This window comes from Sciurus vulgaris, assembly GCF_902686455.1.
Source record: "Sciurus vulgaris genome assembly, chromosome: 5".
NCBI classification, from domain to species: Eukaryota; Metazoa; Chordata; class Mammalia; order Rodentia; family Sciuridae; genus Sciurus; species Sciurus vulgaris.
In genome coordinates this window covers 19,042,045-19,055,506 of record NC_136465.1, presented here as the reverse complement: position 1 = coordinate 19,055,506, position 13,462 = coordinate 19,042,045, and the positions used below count along the sequence as shown (strand labels likewise).

Sequence of the window (13,462 nt, the reverse complement as noted above, 5' to 3'; positions counted from 1 at the left end):
CATCATTATTGTATCTATTGCAATGGTCTGTGATCACTGATCACTGGTGTTACTTCTCTATGTGTTTTGGGATATCATAGACCACTGCCCGTCTAAGACATTGAACTTAATTGATTAACGTGGAGTGTGTTCTGATTATCTGACTGACCAGTCCCCTTGCCTCTTCTCCTAAGGTGCTTCCATTCCCTGAGACACAAAAATATTGAAATTAGGTCATCTAACAACTCCACAGTCATCTCTAAGTATTCATGTGAAGAGTTGCATGTCTCTTGTTTTAAATAAAAATTTAGAAATGATTAAGCCTAGTGAGGAAGGCATGTCAAAAGATGAGATAGACCCAAAGTTGGGCCTCTTTTATTGATTAGCCAAGTTGTGAATGCAAAGGAAAAGTTCTTGAAGGAAATTAGAAGTTAGTCCAGTGCATGCACAAATGATAAGAAAGTGGAACAAGCAGAGGCTGGCTTGTGAGGTCTGAGGAAAGAAGCCACCTCCACATCACCCAGTACTAGGTGAAACACCCAATGCTGCCATAGAAACTACAGGGAGTGGTCTTGAAGATCCAGCTAGGCTCATTAATTAAGGTGATGTGGTATGCCACAGATTTTAAAGATAAATGGCACATCCTTCTCTTGGAGGAAGATGCCACCTAGAACTTTCATAGCTAGGGAGGAAAAGTCAAGACTTGGTCAAATCACCATTTGCTCATATACCATTTCAAAAATCCTAGAACCCTTAAGAAGGGCTAAACCTCCTCTGTCTGTGCCACACAAGTGGATCAACAAAGTCTGAATGACAGCACATCTGTTTACAACATGCTTTACTGAATATTTTAAGTTCCTGTAGAGTAAAAAAAAAAAATATCTTTCAAAATAGTACTGGTCATCTAAGAGCTCTGATGGAAATATATGGCATTAATATTGTTTTATGCCTACTAACACACCTTCTATTGTGGATCAAGAAGTAGTCGCAACTTTCAAATCTTATTTGAGATGTGTATTTCACAAGGCTATCATCTGCCAGAAGGAGTGATTCCTCTTATGAATCTTGGAAAAGCAAATTGAAACCCTCTGGAAAGGATCTACCATTCTAGGTGTCATTAAGAACATTTGTGATTCATGGGAAGAGGTCAAAATCTCAACACTAAGGGGAGTTTGAAAGAAGTCGATTCCAACCCCACAGAGAACTGTGAGGAGTTCAAGACTTCAGTGGAAGAAATATTGTCAAATATGGTGACAATACCAGGAGAACTAGAATTCGAGGTGGAGTTTGAAGATGTTTGTAATGATTAATTTGAGTCATCAACTTGATTGGATTAAGAGATGCCAATGATTAAGAGGTCTCTGTGTCAATGAGAGCACGTCTAGGAATGTGGAATGTGAGATAGTGAACTGAAGTGGAGCCCTCCCTAAGCATGGGCAGCACTGCCCAATAGGATGGAATAAAGGCTGGAAGAACAAGGAAGCAGATGCAGGTGCAAGCTTGGCTCTTCTTGAACGGGTTCTTGATTAATGCTTCGATCTGCTGAGGATATTGGACTCTTCTTCATTCTTCTAAAGCAAACTCTGCTAATGATTCTTCAGTTAGTTTCCAGGAACCTTGTTCTCAGATTAGGGTAGCACTGTTGATCCCTCTTGTTCTGGGACTTCTGCTTCTTGGACTGCACAGTTACGGGTTCTTCCAGCTCTCCAGCTTCAGACAGACACTGTGGACTATCCAACTTCTGGTCATGTGAGCCAATCTAATAAATCCCCTCTTCTAATCATACTTCCTGTTGATTCTGTTCCTCTAAAGAACCCTGACTAATACAGTGTGACTGAATTGCTATAACCTCATGATAAATCTTTTTAATATCATGGATGAGAAAAGGAAGCTATTTCTTGAAGTAGAATCTACTTTTGGTGAAGATGTGAATATTGTTGAAATGACAACACTTGACTTAGAATATTACATAAACTTAGTTGATAAAGCAGTGGCAGGCTTTGAGAGCATATTGAAAGAAGTTCTGCAGTGGGTAAAATGCTGTCAGATAGCATTGCATGCTACACAGAAACCTTTCATGCAATTGGAATGTGGAAAACTTCACTGTTGTCTTATTTTGAGAAATTGCCATAGTTGCCCCAACCTTCAACCACCACTGTCCTGATAAATTAGCAGCCATCAACACTGAGGTAAAACTCTCATCCAGAAAAAGATTAGGACTCAAAGAAAGTTTAGATGCTCATTAGCATTTTTAATAATAAATTATCTTTTCTTTAGGTATATATATATTTTTCTATAGTTATAACACTACAGCATATTTAACAGACTACAGAATATTGGAAACATATACAGTGGGAAGCCAAACATTCCTATGACTCATTGTATTGCAATATTTGCTTTATTACAGTGTCTGGAACCAAACCTGTAATATCTCCAAAGTACGCTTGTCATATCTTCTAAGTAAATTTCACTGCTACTGATTTAAATTAATTCCTTTAAAAATAGACTTTAGTTTTTAGGGAAGTTTTAGTTTCATAGCATATTGAGCAGAAGGTACAAAGATCTTTCATATACCACTAGCCCCATACAGATATGAGCTCCCAACTATCAACATCTCCTACCAGAGTGGCACATTTCTTATAACTGATGAATCTACATTGATATTATAATCACCTAATGTGCCAGCATTTACATTAGGCTTTACTCTTGATATTATGCATTCTATGAATTTGGACAAATACATATGTTTCCTTCCACTGTGATACTATCACACAGAGTATTTCTCTGCCCTAAAAATTCTCTGTTTCTTGCTATTCATCCCCACTCTGCCCCTAACACTTATATGTCAATTCTTCTACAGAGATAGACTTAAATTTACTGAAAGACACTTAACAAAGCTCATTATTTAACCTAGTCTTAATGCAATGTGTTTGCTAATCTTTGGATTACTATAATACTTTTATTTTGTTGCATAAAAGTAAATGCAGAGCAGAGGTTAAAAAAAAAATCTGGTCAGAACCTGATGTGGTGGCACATGCCTGTAATCCCAGGGAATCGGGAGGCTGAGGTAGGAGGATTCCAAGTTCAAAGGCAGCCTCAGCAACTTAGCAAAACCCTACGCAACTCAGCAAGACCCTGTCTCTAAATAAAATATAAAAAAGAGCTGAGGATGAGGCTTAGTGGTTAAACACCATTGAGTTTCATCCCTGGTACCCCCCAAAAGATCTGCTCTTCCCAGATGTATTGAGGTATATACCTGACCCAAAAATTACATATATTTAAGGTGTACCATGTAATAATTTGGTAAACATACATATTATAAAATAATTAATGCATTATAAAATGATTGCCGTTATCAAACTAATTAACATATCCATCATCTCATACAGTTATAGTTGTGTGCGTATGTGTGTATGTGGTAGGAATACTTAACTCTCAGGAAATTTTAAGTTTGCTAATACATTGCCACATTATTAATTTTAGCCTTTATTTGCCATTTCCTTTTTTCTATAGAAATTTACAATGAGTTAAGTATGCTGTTTATCTTTTAATTTCTTGAGGAAGATGCCTCAGTTAATGAAATCAACTTCTATTATATTACTTTAGGGCTAGACATTTTCATCTTTTTCTAATTATCATTTGATTCAATGGAGGTTTAATACCTCCACTGAGGTTTTTAAAAACATATCAGAAGTCTATTTGTTAGCTTTTAAACTTTGGGAGACTTTTCTAGTCATTATTTTATTATTGATTTCTACCCTTTGAAATTTATGAAGATTGCTTAATGCCCTCCATATACTAATTTTAGTAATTTCTCCATGTCTATTTGAGAAGAATGTGCATTTCACATTTATTAGGAACAGTGTTTCATATAAATCAATTAGCTCAAGTTTGTTAATCATGTTTGTCAAATCATCTGTGTCTCTACTGATTTGTTATTTGCCTGTTTTAGAAGTTAGGAGATGTGTTAATATTTTCTATGATCATAGGTTTATCTTTAATTTTTATATTTGCAATGTATAATTTGAAACTATGTTATTAATTGCACAAAATTTTATTTATCTCTTTCTTACATATTAGCTGGATTATCACTATAAAATGTTCTTCTTTATTAATAGCAATGCTTTCCTTCAAGTCTTGATACACCAACTTTTTATTAATTTTTGTATGAGATACTTTTTGCCTTATTAACACTTTCATTTTTCTCTTTCATCATATTTAAGTTGTATCTCTTACAAATAGTTTGTAAATAGTTGTATTTTTAAGTTCACGCTGCAAATATTTATTTTTAATCGATTTTAGTTTGAGTTGAACCTGATGAATTTTAATACTGGTGTTTAAGTCTACCATCTTACTATCATTTTTGTATGGTAACCACTTAATTTAAATATAGCTCTTTGCCTAAAATGGTTAAGGCCCTGGGTTCAAACCCCACACCACAAGCAGCTCTGCCACTTTGTACTTCTGTGACCATGGACACGTTAGGCTCAGAGCATTTAAATGACTTCACCCTAATCCTTGCCTTAATTAAATGTCAAAAAAATGATATTTTTCAATTCTGAATGTACCACAAAATAGTGATATCTTTTACCTAGGCACCTCACTTCTCTGTGATTGTAAGCATACTTTAGTTGTCTTATATTTATATTTATGGAGTTGTAAATTTCCATCAAATGCAATCTCGTCTCTCTCACACAGTTCTATGGTAAATACAGAGCAAGTATTAAAATTCACACTAGAATGACTTTATTTTAACTTGCTCAAGTAAGAATAGAGTTCCTTGAAGTGTTTTCCAATTACTCTGTCAGGTTTCCAGTGACCTAGTTCATGTGGTCTCAGAAATAATTCTCCAGTTTTTTATTCTGTTGTGACCCTGTCATCAAGCAGCCTTAATGCCCTTTGTGCCAATGGCCCACTCGGGACTACTATTATTTTTTGTGGAGGACACACTTTCCTCTACTGGTGACTACTGCTTCTACCACTTTGATTGCTTCAGGCATGAGATGCTTCTTTTTCCATGTGTTTGTCTATTCCTAAGGTAGAACTCCATTCTTCCTAGCAGAGGGACCAAGATGTAGCTTTTAAGAAGGTCTGAAACACAGGGTTAAGAGTACATATGTATCACAAAATAAGTTACAACTACCAAGAAAATATGGATCTGAAGATGGGAGCTTAGAAAGTCATCCTTCCAGTTACATGGAAACTTGTCACTGGAAACATACTAGAAAACTTATACATTAATTCCTGGTACTAGGAATAGAAACAGACATTTCACACAAACATGCCTAACAGCATCATAAATTGCCCATCCACATCTAAGCCAGGAGGAATGCTGCCAAGCTAAGTTCAGCTCATTTTTACTTTCTCTTCCAACAGACAATTGTTATATGATTTTCCCTATCAATGGATTATTTCCTCCATGTATTGGAGAAGCTATGATGAAAACATTTCAAACAAAATTTTCCCTGTCACTAAGCCAGGCAATAGTAAAAACAGAAAAGGAACTATTAATAATCATAATTAACTCTTTTAACATACTAACTCTATATACTTATGTGAAATGCATGTGTAATCCTCATGCTTCACATCTATAACCAAAGGCTGTATTTTAGCTGCCTGGCTCATCTTCTTGTCTGTCTCGAAAGATTTCTGACTTTGAGATTTTACAACCCATGGATATGGCCTTATTTGTTTCTATATATTTATTCTAAATGATAATTAAGCTATTTTCCTAGCTACTACAGTGAATCTTATTTCCTAGAAATATAACCAATATAAATATTTATGTACATCTACAACAGTAACCTAGATCAACCTGTCCAGAAAGCTGTGCTGGTTTGAGTATGTGCCTCTGAAGACACAGTGAGATTCTAGAGAGATTGAGGTAAGATACAGTAAGTGAAAAACAGTTTTATTCTCTCATAACACTTACAGACTGAGCAAGTATCATAAATTATGTATGTACTATTTCAGTTATACTGATTACCAAAATTATTTGGAAAGGCAGAGAGCAGTCTGTACAATTCTCAATTAATAAGTGTATTGGGCAGGTTTTCACAGGACATGCAATTCCTACTACTGTTCTCCTAAAGTTCCAACTTCAATATACCCAAAACAAGGTTGTTTTTCACATGCTTTTACTTCTGTGTCAAACATGAAATTAATTTAGATATTGATTTGCAAGTACAATTTTTTGTTTTGTTTTACTCTTGGTAAAAAAAAAAAAATACATTGTCTCTTTCTCCTTGGAAACAAAAGAATCAAGTACAAAAAACAAACAAAACAAAACAAAAACCCATGTTGCAACTCTATTTTTTTTAAATGTAACAAGAGAACACAGAAAATGGCTGACATTCATTGCTTTTTTGCTTGTCAGGATGCATGAGAAATGAAGACAGGATTCTCAATTGTCCCACCTGCTCATTTGCGGACATGGGCTTGATGATGAAATTGTAGTTCACTGTGTTCTCCTTCCTTCTAATTGCTTCAGGAAAGCTTTGATTGATGTTATACAGGGTTGTGCACAATAAACTGAAACACATTATTCCTGTGTAATTGTCCCTATTTCCATTGCATTCTCTGAATTGCTTTTGCTTCATTCAGTTGTCTTTCTCAATAAAATAATGTACTTCATGCCACATTTTTCCTTGTTTCATACAAAAGTAGCCCAGAGCACCTTGTCTGAGGCAAAAGCAATAAATCATATTTTGGACCCAACTTTAAACTGAGCTAGATAAGAAAACTAAATTCAATGTTTTTTTTGTTTTATTTTGTTTTGTTTTTTTAAGTTTTCAGAGTTTGAAAGTGAAGACTGGGGGATTGGGGAAATTTTGCTAGACCTTTCTAATTTTGCCAAATGAGTTATATTAATAATCAAAAACACTTCAATCTTTCTTGTCTCTATGAAACTAGCTAATTTTACACTCAGGTCAGTTGCATGCAATATGGAGGACAGATATAATTACCTCCATTGTACAAACATGAGAAGCTTGAAGATTAAGGGATTTTATGCAGGGTCTCACAATTCATAGGGAAGACCACCACTGTAACCACGTAATCTTGACTTTCTACCTACTGAATCCTCATTTGTTATTTAGTTCTCTGAATCTGTACCTGTTCTATATCTTTATGCAAGTTGCTACAATTTATCCTTTTTCCAAAATTAGAAACTACTTTCCTTAGTCATTTTCCTATCAAATATGCCTCAGATATTTCTTCAGTCTGTCTTTAAGTTCATTCCTTCATCATAGTTACTCCTAATTTGTCTTTTTTTGCTTCCAAGCTTATTGTTACTAATCTGTTTTGAACTTTTCTTGAAAACATTTTTTTCTAAAACATCAATGGAGTCCAGTGCTCTCAAACCATTGATAGCCCAGATGGTTTGAGACAATAGTTACTGTCTGTAACAGCAACTCTAAATTTAGAGTGGTGTATGAACAAGGACCTTCACACTTAAGTACCCTATTCATTAGTAATGAATCCCTTCAGTGATTGAAACTCTCTCACACCAAAGAATTGTCACATACACTCAAAAACAAGATCTTTAAATGCTGAATACTAGCTGACAAATTCCTCTGGATCTTTTCGTTATTGTTGTTCTCTTCTGATGTTGGCATGAACCACCTTTTCTTTTCCTTTAAGCCTTTTATTTGGCAATTTGACTTTTTATTTTCCTTTACTTCTGCTTGCACTTGTATTTATTTAATGGACAAACCTTGGACTTTGGACTTGGTTCTAGCCTGGCATGGTATTCCTTTGAGTGTTGTGTCTGGAAAATTCTCTTGGTTCTAAGAAGACAAAATTCAGTTTCGAGGCATCTCACTTTCATTGTCAAGCAGGGCTCAATGCAGGAAGCAAATGACTCCTAATAATAATAATTCAGTTAAAAAAGAAACTTAGTCATTGGAAGATCAGATGACGATTTTGCTGAACTTCTTGGAACATACCCACTGACCCTCCAAAGAAAATACTAGCCCAGGTCATAACTAGACTCTGTCATGGAGCATGAATAAGAATGAATAAGAATCCCCCCCCATCATATCACAGTCACCTCTCAATATCTAGAAGACAAAGGTAGCAGATGTTTCAGCATTGCTGCTGGGGACCCTTCCATTTTCACAACCTTGGTTGCTAGTAGCAATGGTCCCAGGGACAACAGAAAGAAGCCCTCATCAACTTTCCCAACCTCAGGTGAGCATGTGATTGATAGGACTTCATTTGCATGTCAAACCCAATCTGAAAAAAGTAGTCGTTTCCTCTCTAAATCCTGAAGGAGGGAGGGATGGCGGTTGAGTGAACCATTCCAGGTGTTAACAGAATCAAAAATCTGGACTGCCCACTGCTCCTACCAATATTCAGAAGACAAGGGTGGGAGGAAGGTTTCAGGTAAATTAAGGCCAGTCCTGAGGGAGACAGGAGCTGGCTTCTGAAAACTCTATCTTTCCAGGTTTGAAGGGTTTTTATGGAGAGAGGAGGAGGCAGTGAGGCTGCCAGCTGGGTGGGTCTTCACCTACAAGGGCTCCTGTGTTTTCTTGAAAACATCTCATGGAATTTGACCACCTGCCATTAAGGAAGGATGTTTCAAAGGCTATCTGAGTCCTGTGTATCTAAGGAAAGGTTTAACATCTAGTTGGGACTTAACTCCAGCTAAAGGCTTAGGGAGAGGTAGAAAGGGAAAAGGGAAGTAGTGAAGGACAGTTTCAAAGGCACCCTGTTACAATGACCCTGAGCATCTTCCCAACTCCAACCTTCTTCTCCTCTCCCCTCCGTGCAATCTTTTGTTCAAACACAGAGTTTCTTTTTATCATCCAACCTAGCCATTAATATACCATGATTGTACTGATAAGTTTAGAAATGCATATCTAACTTACATTAAAAAATGTACATAAATTTATATAAGTAAAATTTATATACACTTAAGAAAATTTATATATAATTTGCCTTTATATAAATATACAACTCATGTATGTACACAAAGGAAAGTAGCAAAAAAGGGATGAAATATTCGTAGTTATCTTGTGATAAATTTCAAGTTTATTAAGTATTATTTGATCTAGTCTATATATCCTCCAAACAGTAAAGCAGATGATAAGCTGAAGCTAAACACAAGATGAATCCTATTCCAGGAGTGTTCAAACATTTTGCATTAAGCTTTTGGAAGCTTTCATTAAATTGTTCACAGTTCGAACTTACCTACAAAATCCTGACATTTCAACATTGCTCCAGGCTATACAAAACATGTTTTAGAAACTAAACCCCAAACTGGACCACTATTTGAAAAATTAGTTTCAGAAACTTAGGAAATCAGGCAAGGCCAAGCTATTAACCTGCTTGCTGAAAAAGGTGGGAGAGTTGTATTTCTTGTGTACAGGAGGCCTTCGGGTGATTGTTTACTTACATAATTAATTTACACATAAACATAGCTGTCCATATTCCCTTCAGTGCAGATGTCGGGGAGGGGGAATGTAAATTTATACTGTTTGTTTGCTTTGCCAAAAGTTGTGCTGGCACAGATAGTAGTTATGAATGGAAGTGTGCATATTTTCCATTGATGTGTATGTAATCCAGTCCAGGAGGATCCACCCCTGTTACTATCTTCCCCTTATTCTTGTCCTGGATACCCCTCCCTAGAAATTCAACAAAAGGGTCCTACTGTGATGTGACAGGAGCAGTAAGGAGATTTGGCAACTCCTAAAGTTTCTTGCTCTGTGGGTAACTTAAATTGGCATGTATTTTCATGTGTAAGTCAAAAGGATAGCCACAAATGTGTTAATGGTACCAGTTGTCCATATAGGTCCTGTAAGTTAATAGTCGATGACCTTGAATTTTGTTTTCCATATTAACTAAAACAGGTCCTCTAGTCTTTCTTTGTCTTAACATTGTAGAATAGGGCTGGACCAATTTGTATCACCCATTCATTTTGAAGATAAATTGGTTCTACGGACTTTTGAACGTTCTGAGTAAAATATCCACAACATATAAGCACTGAGTGAGGAATTATGTATCTAATGGTCAGAAATCACGCAGACTAAAGATGCATCTTCATTCTTGGGTGCTCTTTCCTCTTGTCCTTCTAGGTGTGAAGGAGTTCTGGTTGTGATATCCATCCCAACTTTTCAGGGCTAACTTAGCTACTCAGTCTGGTGGGACAAGTGTCCCTTCCCTAAATCTTGGCACCTCCTGCACCTGCATATTCATTCAAAGAGAATGGCCTTGCCAGGACCCAAAGCCCGTGCTTCTGTTCTTCAATGAAAGGTCCAAGTGGTTCTACACTCTGTCTAGAACCTGCAAAGATTGGGTCCTGCTTCCATTTCAAAGAGATTAAAAATGTGGGAGCTATAAGTGTTCCTAATTAATTCATCTTCAAAATACCTAGAACCTCTAGCGTTTGATTTTTGATTCAACATCTGGTATATGACACAGATTTACATAGCCAGAATAGTTGATATTTATGGAATGAGATAGAAATTAAAATAATGTTTGTTACCCACAAGTAGACATTTTGCTAACCATTTTTTTCCTCAAGTTATTTTTGAAATCTATGTGTATGTGTACATAAACTTGAAAACACATTTTTGCTATCATAATGTAAACAACACTTTCTTTTCTACTCTTATGGCATCAATGTTACTTGCCTTACATAAAGAACTCTAAGCACATCAATGAATGTGTTTTTACTTTGGCTTATTAAAAGTATCCATTTTAGTCCCTTGAAATGGGCTTCCATTAAACTACATTATTTATAAGTCATGTGTATAAAAAAGGATATCCACAGAAAAAAGTCCAATGTTCAATGACTGAAACATTAGGTTTTACTGAAAAATAAAAAAGGAAGAATGAGGTAAAAGGTAAAAAATAGGTATGAAGATCAAAACTTGGTTATTTCTCATGCTTCATTCACTCTTCCAATATCACTGTCTATAAAGTTATACCTCTATATAGTTAAAAGCAATATTTAAAGAAACAAGGGACATTAAAGTTAAACCAAAAGTGGAAGCTTTCAATCAGGATGGACATCTGAATCATGGAAGAGGAGGAGGAAGAAAAGGAGGTGGAGGAGGAAGAGGAGGAAGTGAAGGAGTGTTTGCAGGAGTGGATGCTGGTAGGGAGTATCCCCATACTCATGCTTTATCTTGAGTCCACTGAGTCAGCATCCATAACATATTTACACTGGCTCCTTATTTTAGATTCGTGCTTTTTCAGCTTTATTGGTTTCAAAGTTGCCAGTCAAGAAAAAGACAGGTCTTATTTTCATTGGCAACATGTCTAATTGCATGGTCCATTCATTTCAATTTTGCAAGGCTTCAAAGTAAAGTTTAATTTATGCATGCTGTTCAAGGAATTAACAACATCAGCCGTAACTTTCAAAGCATCCCTGGAGTATATCTGGGCTAACTTCATTGGCCATAACAAGTGGGAAGGTGTTTTTCTGTTCAGCCATGTCTTATTGAATGCAAACCATGTCACAGGCACTGAGCTAAGCTGAGGGACATTCTGCCGTTATGAAATCTCCTGCCTTAAAGAAACTTAAAAGTCTGAAAGGAAACATTTGATTTAATGTCAGAAGTAATTCATCAGTCACTATTTTGGTAAACTTATCTATTCAATAAATGTGTAAATCATGTCAATTAAAAAAGAAATCTAATCCAGTTATTGAAAAGAAAGTATTTGACCTGCATACTTATTCTTTAATGGCACTGATTAGAATAATCTCCCAAAAGTCTCACCTGCTGTGGTCTTCACCTAGTCTTTGGTCCTTGAAATGGCTAATTCTCTCTCCCCAACACTCTTCTAATTCAGCGGGAGGAAAAAATCAAGTTGATTGGAAATCTGGCTATTAAAAGACAACTAAAGCTCTGCAAAGCATCAGTACACTTACAAGAGGTTTCTATGTGAATAGTTCCACACCACTACATATCTTATTTTCAGCCTAAGTTGAAAGGAGATATTGTCATTTACCTCTCAGTTCTAGAGAGAGAAAGAGGATAATGGGACTGCTTTTAGTTTCCATTGGGAATGACCACAAAATAATAAGATGTTTTTGATAACAATTTCTTTTTTATTTAAAAAATTGTGATATATCTTCTATATTCAAAAGGAACATAATTCTGTATAATCTTGGACTTTAGATCAATATTTTGTATTATTAATTGTTCAGAGATAAGTTTGAGGAAACCATGAACTTTACCCAGTAGGACCTCCTTTGTTATTCTGTGTGTCACCATCTGCTATCTTCCAGAGCATTTACCATATTTTCTTTTTATCCAATATATTCATTTACTTGTTTTTTTGTTTTCCCTAATAGCTCTATGTTTGCTAAATAGTGTGCCCTAGAGCCTAATGCAACACTACATTCAACTACCTCTCAACGGAGAGTAGCAACAAATATTAGTGGCTAAAAAATACCACTTGAATATTCTATTGTTCAATAAAATCTATGTTTATATATAGCTCTAGGGTATTTGTTTCATGACTATGAATTTGGGGAGTCACTTTTTAAAAAGCCAAATTTCAAAAGTGAATTCTTTTAAAGAATTAGTCATTGTTCTTATTGTTTATGTTACCCTTGTTTTAGTCAACCTTTTCATCTCTGTGACCAAAAGACCTGACAAGAACAATTTTAGAGGAGGAAAAGTTTACTAGGAGACTTACGGTGTCAGAGGTCAACTCCATTGCTCTGGGTCAGAGGTGAGGCAGAACATCATGGCAGAAGAGTGTGATGCAGGAAAGCATCTGAGGACATGGAACCAGGAAACAGGTAGAATCCCCTCACCATGGTGAAAATATATACCCCAAAGTCATGACCCCAGTGACCCACCTTCTCTAGCCACACCTGCCTACAGTTACCACCCAATTAATCCCTATCAGGGGATTAGGTTAAGGCTCTTATGACCCAATCATTTTACCTGTAAACATTCTTGCACTGTCTCACACATGAGCTTCTGGGGAACACCTCATATCTAAACCATAATAATCTTCATTCCAAACCACAGAGGAGGAAATGTGTTCATTAATGCTTGCTGGCCTCTGAAACCCACCAAAGATGTCCTTATAACTGTTATATCCATGTAATGGGTGAGTAAATTAAAATGCACTAAAACTTAGAAATTGCTCTATAAAAGTTGTCAAATTACTAGATAATAATCCAAATCAATTAAACTAGGTAAGAAGTTGGCTAAGTAAATTAGTTAATAACATTCTGTGTTATTTTTAACAACTCATAACACTGTGTTATTTGTCAATTACTCCGTTTTTCAGCATTTGATATTCTATGTTTTATGAAAAAAAATTTCAAAGGCTGAATAGTGTTTGATACATAGAATGGCAAAACATAATACTATTCTCTCTCATTGACCAAAAACAGTTGACTCCTGTGTTACATGATAATACACAGTTCACCCCCATGTTCTGCACTGGAGAAACATAAGGGCACACATTCAATATATGGGTAACCATGCACAAATGACTTTGTTAAATCCTGCAT

General features: G+C 35.8%; 1 protein-coding gene across 4 annotated transcripts in view; it reads left to right on the top strand.

Moving 5' to 3' along the window:
• MARCHF1 (membrane associated ring-CH-type finger 1) overlaps window positions 1-13,462 on the top strand; it is a 504,553-nt gene that overhangs the window by 214,146 nt on the left and 276,945 nt on the right. The window lies entirely within an intron of this gene.